An 8,376-nucleotide genomic window follows, 5' to 3' on the forward strand; every position below is an offset into this window, starting at 1 on the left:
AGGTATTTATCAAATGCCTGTTGATTTAAAACACCTTCTGTTGGCTAGGGAGGAGCCCTGCAGAAGCAGACACAACATTTCACTTATGGTGGCGTTTCAGGCAGAGTATGAGGCGGCCCCCAAAGCATCCTTCAGAAAGAGGTGGTCCCCAAAATGTCTTTTTAGTGACATCCTTTCTGATGGCCATCAGAATACCAGGTTGCCCAGCAATGCTTCAGGGTGGCTGACAGGGGAAACAAGAAAATGAAGGGAAATTAGGTCATAAAGTCATTTCGTGCAAGCCTAGTCCAATGTCCAAGACGTGGACCATAGTGTTTGTTATCGCTAAAATCATGAGGACTGAGAGTGTTCCCTTCTACTGTGAAACCCAACCTGGTTACCTGCAGTCACAGCTGCCCCGGGGCAGAGACCACTTCTCTTTTAATGATCCTTTGCAGTGCCTAGGGATTGCCTTCAAATTCTTCACCTTGGCACACCAGAGCCTGCACGCCCCACAGCCCTGTTTCCCCCTCAGTGTTCCTTCTTGTATGGAGTTCTTGGCTCCTGGTTTCGGTCTGGCCTGGGCCTGGCTGTTGCAAGTATTTGAGGGATGAATCTGTGTTTCTCTGCCTTTCAAATAAAATGAAAACAGAAAATGTAAAAACCTTTAAAAAGAAAGAAAGAAAGAGCAAGTGGAACCTGCTTTAGAACTAATCCCACTCTCAGGGTGTAGGACCCCAAAAGCGGTGTCCTCTTGTGACGACCCCAGAAACACAGACTCCAGACCAGACGATGCAATAGAGCAGGAGGTAATTTTTATTTCATTTGCGCAAATGGGCCCCCTGCTGCTGCAAGCAGCAAGCAAGCGAGAGGAGCCCCGAGCAGCTATCTCACACAGCTTTTAAGGGGCAAAACCACAAAATTAACATACCATAGGGTGGCGTAAGTTTATTGGGTAACTACAATGGGAGGAGGTTGTCGAGGAGGAGGAGAAACGGGGGCTACGTGCCCTACGTGTCTAAGCTTGGACAAGGGGAGGGGGTCCTTGAAGAGCAGAAAGGGATGGCTACGTGCCCTACGTGTCTCGCGGTTTCTTTGTTAAGCTTGAACAAGCACAGGGGAGGGGGCTTAGGTGCATACCAGGATGTTCTGTCGCCCTTATCTCTGGGTAGTAGCCCTTATCTCTGGGTAGTAGCTATCTGCTTTCTCTGTGAACTTAGTTTACTCCCCATTTCCCAGGACTGTTTTATTAAGGCCATTTTTTTTATGGCGGCTCTTGGCTCCTTTCATTCCCCCATTTTCTCTTTGAACTAATTTTAATCCTAAAATTGTGTGCCATTAATGAGGGGTTTCAATACGGTCACTGGTGGCCAGGGCTTGATACTGTTGCACGAGGACTAATGCCAATGATCAGCAAGCCAGGCCTTAGCATGTGGGCCCATGGCCAGCCATGGGTCCCCACATCTCCTCCTTTTTTTTATTAAATTGAGAATGGCCTCTGTCTTAGGTTGCCCTCAGTCATCTCTGTCCTTACCCGTCATCGGTAACTCTGGCAGCTTGGCCTAGAGCCCTGTCTTAGGTTGGTACAGGATGCTGAGCGTCTTACCCGTCTTTGAGTACCATTCCAGCCCAACATTAGGTGAGAGATGAAACATACAGCCAAATATCAATTATTTTGATTACAAAGGAGGCTTGGTACGAAGTTTTAAATGATGAATCTCAGTCCATTCATACTATAGGGAAGTCAGCATAAAATGCAGAACACACGGAAGACATCCCATACAAAGTGGGAAAAGCAGTAGCAGTCCGGCCAACATTAATAACCAATGAATCCATTGAAACCCTTCAAATGAATAGTGGGTTAGTAATAAACATATGTTGCATTTTACTCTTAAGTTTATCAATAACAGACTCTATATATGGCACATTGTTAGTAATGTTAAAATAACATCCCCCAGGTACAGATTTACAACTTATATGATTTTTTTTTTTAACAGCAAGTAATTGTTAGCTGCATGGCTTAAAAGCACTCCTGAGTGAACTTGATCCAATTCTTTGGCTATATTGGATAGCACAGTAGCAGTAAGATTGATTGCTTTGATCACCAAACATGTAAGCCTTCATAGTCCACGATTATTTCCAAAAGCCAGTCCAGGAACACTTACTACTGATGCAGCCATGGCAAGGGCAGTGTCCTCTCCTATTAGGATGATTGTTATAGTAGTCTTCAGGTAAAGCACACCACTGACGTACTCTATCCGCTGCTGTAAATACAGATGTTAGCATCAGGGCCACACGGCCCAGGGAGCAATTGCAGAAGTTATCAGAGGCTAATGATGTAAAGGCATGTTGGTTACATGGAAAAACCCATCCCTTAGGAGCCCTTGTCCCATACCAGTACTGGATCAGGTCCATTCCATTGATTGGTGATAGGATCCCTTCATTTCACCACTGCTCTTTTTACAGCTGTTTTTAAGCAGTTAGAATTTAACAGAGACATCAAGAGAACATAATAGATTACTTTAACTCATTGCTTTAACAGAGGATCAGATTTTGATTTTATGTCAAAGAAAATAACCAAAGATTTCTTCTTCCCATAACATTTTGCGACTTTCTCACACCTTCTGTAACTTGCTCAAACCTTTCTCTTCTCCCCCCCTCTTTTTTTTATTCCAGTATGAACCAGCCATTAAGATAAACAATTTTTACAAATCATATCCTTTTAAAAGTATCTCTTTCTTTTAACTTTCCTTATCAAGAACATGCTTTTATGTTTGTGACCTTTTACATCAAAATGATGGTATCTGGGACTGTAGCAGTCAATGGGAGAGTAACTTTGTTTAATTCCCTGTAATCCACAGTCATTTTTCAGGTTTCATCTGATTCCTTAACATGCCAAATTAGATAATTCCTTTTAGTGATTATGGGAATCATCACTCCAGCACTAAGATAATTTTTTTACTGTTTTAGATATTTCCTCATATCCACCTGGAATTCTGTATTGTTTACACTGAATAACCTTAGTTGGCCCTGGCAGCAGTACAGGAGCTTGATATAATTTTTTTTTCTACCACTATCTAGCAGTTTGACTCCAAAGGGCAGCATTTTCTTTTTCCCAATTTACATTTATCCTGTACTTATTTTTTTTAATTGCTTACACATGCATCAGTATGCAGATAACAAAATCCATTTTCACCTCCCCAAAGCCTATAGTTCATCCCCCTTTTCCACCGGCACTGATAGCAAAACCTCAATAACTTGTGGAGGCTGTGCACTCTGTAACTTGCCATCCCAATTCTCACTCGATTCTGAGCAGAGAGCCCATTCCTTCACCAAAGAGGCGAACTGAAGGTCTTTCCAGCCAGGAACATCACAGGTTACACATGCAACTTCAGTTTTTCTTTTAAAGAAAGGCATTGCTTTGCATACTTGCGGATCCTGCCAACTATGCCAATTTGTGACAGTAAATTACTTTTCAGCTGTCTGCTGTGCACAGACTTAGTTACTTTTAGTTTAATCCACAAGAAATACACTGCAAGCCTTGTAGTGCACACTAAAATTATTTACAGGAAAGATGGTAAAGGAGCATAGATTAACAGAATGTTGCAATAAACATGGCTCCATTGCTTTAATGATACTATAGCAAGATGGTCCACTGATCCCTGTAGGGAGGGCCTGAGGCTGGCCCCGCTTCCAGTTTCCTGAACTCTGTTTTTTAATGAATTACCTTCTTTATCAGTTTTGGAGTGACATTTATTGTCCCAATGCCTTCCCCTTTAGCACTGGAAGCAAATCCCAGGAAGAGCCTTATTTTGATTTTTGACTTTTGGACAATTTTTGTACATGTCCCTACTGCCCACATTTATAGCACCCTCATTTATCAGGCATAGCCCTCCTTGATGATTTTTGTAATGACATACCAAGCAGAGCGTCAGGTCCTGAATGTCCTGTTATTAATCCATTTTGTTAATTTCTCATTAAAGGGACTGTCACAGAACACCTCAATCACAGTAGCCAATTGATCATGTAATCATTACGGGCACATTTAATGTTCAGCTTGACTACGTGTTCCCCCAGGATGAAACAGCAGCAACAGAGGCTTGCTCCGGCTCCCCCTTAAAGCCCCCAAGGACAAGGGTGGCTCATTGCCAAGATGTTAGGCAAGCAGTGCGTCCCATCTCGGGTCTTGGCCAGAGAGCCGAGACATGAAGCATGCCCACCTATTTATCAGAAAACATTCCTTTATCCTCCTCCCCGGGAACTGGCCAGGCTCCCAAGGAGCAGGAGAAGGTCATTCAGCAGCAAAGTTTCTTGGTTACCAGAGCCAAATCTAGGTACAAGCCTCTCCATTCCAAAAATTTGTCCTTACATTTGGCCCTAGAGTTGCATTGAGAAGTAGACATAATTAACACATCATAAGAATACAATACACATTTTTCATACAAGTATACATCTAGCAATCAAACACAACAATAAAAACAGATGGGGGAGACAGTAAGAGATAAAGGACAACAAAAACAGCGACACACAGAACACAAATCACAAGCCACACGGCAACAGACCGAGACAAAACCGAAACTATCAGAAGGGAGCGGCCATCTGGCCAGGCTCTCCCCTGGAAGAAGGGAAATTCCCTCTTTCCCTCCTTCCCAGACCACCACTGGAGCGTCCTCCAGGGTTGAACCAGGGGTCTCAGGACACGTCTGTCTCCCCCACTGGTCCAGTCAATACTGAGCCTGTACAGGCGCCCCAGGACGGATTCCACGTCGCCCTGGCAGACAAAGACAAACAGTACAAACCGCCCCAGGACGGATTCCACGTCGCCCTGGCAGACAAAGACAAACAGTACAAACCACAATTACAATAACACACAAGTAAGCAAACTTACCTCCGTCAGGCCGATGGAGTGTGGGAGTCTGGGGTCCCCCAAATCCCGGACGAGCCCCCAAATGTAGGACCCCAAAAGCGGTGTCCTCTTGTGACGACCCCAGAAACACAGACTCCAGACCAGACGATGCAATAGAGCAGGAGGTAATTTTTATTTCATTTGCGCAAATGGGCCCCCTGCTGCTGCAAGCAGCAAGCAAGCGAGAGGAGCCCCGAGCAGCTATCTCACACAGCTTTTAAGGGGCAAAACCACAAAATTAACATACCATAGGGTGGCGTAAGTTTATTGGGTAACTACAATGGGAGGAGGTTGTCGAGGAGGAGGAGAAACGGGGGCTACGTGCCCTACGTGTCTAAGCTTGGACAAGGGGAGGGGGTCCTTGAAGAGCAGAAAGGGATGGCTACGTGCCCTACGTGTCTCGCGGTTTCTTTGTTAAGCTTGAACAAGCACAGGGGAGGGGGCTTAGGTGCATACCAGGATGTTCTGTCGCCCTTATCTCTGGGTAGTAGCCCTTATCTCTGGGTAGTAGCTATCTGCTTTCTCTGTGAACTTAGTTTACTCCCCATTTCCCAGGACTGTTTTATTAAGGCCATTTTTTTTATGGCGGCTCTTGGCTCCTTTCACAGGGGAATGACATTAATCCTTTCACAAGGGCAGGTTCCCTCATGACCCCAAACACCTGGTGAAGGTCTGACGTCTTCTCCACAGTGTTACACCGGGGACCCAGCACTAGCCTGAGTTTTGGTGGGGACACACCACGAGCAAACCACAGCAAACTGCTCAAGTGTGGGGCCTGGCTCTCCGTTCCACACTGCTGGCTCACCTGCGACAGGCCTGTCACACAGTGCGTGTCTCTGCAGAAGCGGTCCCTTCCTGCTGTGGTGCATCTCCCAGAAGTGAGTAGTCAGGTAAAAATGCACAGGATGGAAGGGCAGCACACGGGCCACGGAAGAATGGTCCAAGGCAGCCACGGAGGCCATCAACCCAGGCTGGGGCTATATTTTCATGGAGGATTTGCAACAAGCCTAAGAGATCTAGCCAGGCCCAAAGCAGGGACAGGGTGATTAAGATTGGGACGAATGAGCATAACCAGTATCTAAGACAAGTGGACTTAAAGGCGGTGCAGTGGACATGATCCTAGCTTGTGGAAGGGTCTGAAGGCACAGGGATGAAGGCTGGCCTTCAAGCTGCAAAGCAGGGGAGTCCCTCTTCCAGGTTCCTGCTGCTGGACAGAATGGGTTCTCAGTTAGGTGGTTGGTGTGGCAACAGAGGAAATGAGAGATTAGAGAGCAGTTAGGAGGCCATTGTATTCCAAGGGAGAGGCAATGAGGTTCTGGGCTATGGTGGGTAGAGAGAAGGCAGCATGGGCACAATTCAAGGGAAGACATAAACCTTGGGGCCTGGAACAGGAGAGGAGTCTCCAGCATGATACTTAACTATAGAGCCTAGGTGACCCAAATTAACTGATACTTAATTTGGAGGGGTCTTACAGAAACTTAGGAATAAGAGAATTTGTGTATCGTCCATACTCAGCTTACCTTATTTGCGGCTGATTCTCCACCTTGGAGTTCTTCAACATAGAACCCAATTCAATCCAGATACAATCTTCATTTTTTTTTTAAAGATTCATTCATTTATTTGAAAGGTAGAGTGTGAGAGAGAGAGATCTTCTATCCGCTGGTTCAGTCCTCAAATGGCAGCAATGACCAGAGCTGGGCAGATCTGAAGCCAGAAGCCAGGAGCCTCATCTGGGTCTCCTACGTGGGTGCTGGAGCCCAAGTACTTTGGCTATCTATCGCTACATTCCGGACGCATTAGCAGGGAGCTGAATCAGAAGTGGAGGAGCCAGGACTCAAACTCATGCCCATACAGGATGCTGGAGCTGCAGGCAGCAGCTTTATCCATTACACCACAGAGCCGGCCCTAACAATCTTCATTTTTTAAAGTTAAACTTCCCGAGACTACTACCTAAGGGGCTCATAAACTGTGGGAATCTGAATGGGAAGCCAAGGACCCTCTTGCCCAACTATGCATGGTAACAAATAAGCTTGTGATGTGCCAGTGAGTCACAGGTGTGGTTTGGATTGGTTTGGCCACATGTTGGAAGCTTGGTCCCCAACAGAGCAGTACTAGGAGGTGACAGAGTCTCTAAGAGTGCTTGGTGCAAAGTAATTAGGTCCCTGGGGGTGCTGCCTCAGAAGGGATTAAGGAACTTCTTTCTTGCAGGACTCGAGTCAGTTTAGTCCCTTAACCCCGGAGTAACTCCTGACTTGCCGTGTGTTCTCCTTCGCACAGGCACTCCCACCATCATGTCATCTTACTTATAAAGGCCATAAAGCAGGTCAAATCCAAAGTGTTTAGGAAAAATGACTAAACTGAAGACTTTTAAGGTCACACACAGACACACACACACACACAACTAGAATGGTTTAATACTGCTGACAAGTCACAATGAGAAACTAATTTGATTTTTTTGGAGTGGGCACTGAGTAATTAGGTGCCTATGGAAAATTAGTAATAAAGAATCTGAGGCCAGAGATGAAGCTGCCTTGAGGTTTTAACTCTTCCTGCTTTATTGTTACAATCTGGAACAACTAGCTATGAAGGGCTCTGATAAATGGACCCTTTCAAGATCACTCTGTGGGATTTACAACATCAGCAGATAACAATGTGTGTTTCTTTCCCTGTGAATTACTTTAGCGACACCCAGAAAATTGCCATATTTTTAGTTCTCCCTCATAGTAATTGAGCCATTTTTCACCTTTTTTATCTTTAGTAAAAACAAAACAACAAAAATTATTGTTCGTCAACAATGACTCAAACGAGTTATTCCCAAACAAGTAAATCAAATACACACTTCGAAATAGGGAGATTCTCAAGTGCCTTCGTAGTGAGCTGAGAGAGACCATCCTGCGTGCGCGAACGATGATAGTTTCTTTGTTTTATTTGGGGGCGGCAGTTTGGCCTAGGGTACCATGCTGATTGGAATGCCACATTGGGGTTCATGGGTTTGATACTCAGCTCTGGTTCCCAATGCAGACCCTAGGAGGCAGCAGTTATGACTCAAGTAGTGGGCTTCCTGCCACCCATGTCGTTGATCCAAGTTGAGTTCCTGGTTTTCCCACTGCATGCATCTGAGGAATGGACTAGCCTATGGGAGCTCAGTATTTCTGTCTCTCAAATAGATTTAATCTATGTATATTTAAGTATACACATATATACTTAATGGAGCAATACATCCATCTGAGTATAGGTCTGATAATTAGGACTCACTATCATCAATACTAAGTAGGCTGGGACTGGCGCTGTGGCGCAGTGGGTAAAGCCACCACCTGCAGTGCTGGCATCCCATATGGGCACAGGTTCGAGTCCCGGCTGCTCTTCTTCAAATCCAGCTCTCTGCTATGGCCTAGGAAAGCAGTGGAAGATGGCCCCTGCACCCATGTAGGAGACCTGGAAGAAGCTCCTGGCTCCTGGCTTCGGATTGGCCCAGCTCCAGCCATTGCGGC

General features: G+C 45.5%; 1 long non-coding RNA gene across 1 annotated transcript; it reads left to right on the top strand.

Annotated features, from left to right (window-relative positions):
- The first annotated feature begins 700 nt into the window (after positions 1 to 700).
- Positions 701 to 4,501, top strand: LOC138843699 (uncharacterized). The gene is made up of 2 exons (XR_011378657.1): positions 701 to 788; positions 2,656 to 4,501. It is a non-coding gene; the product is annotated as an uncharacterized lncRNA (long non-coding RNA).
- The last annotated feature ends 3,875 nt before the right edge of the window (positions 4,502 to 8,376 follow it).

Source organism: Oryctolagus cuniculus, chromosome 9 (assembly GCF_964237555.1).
Source record: "Oryctolagus cuniculus chromosome 9, mOryCun1.1, whole genome shotgun sequence".
Classification (NCBI taxonomy): domain Eukaryota; kingdom Metazoa; phylum Chordata; class Mammalia; order Lagomorpha; family Leporidae; genus Oryctolagus; species Oryctolagus cuniculus.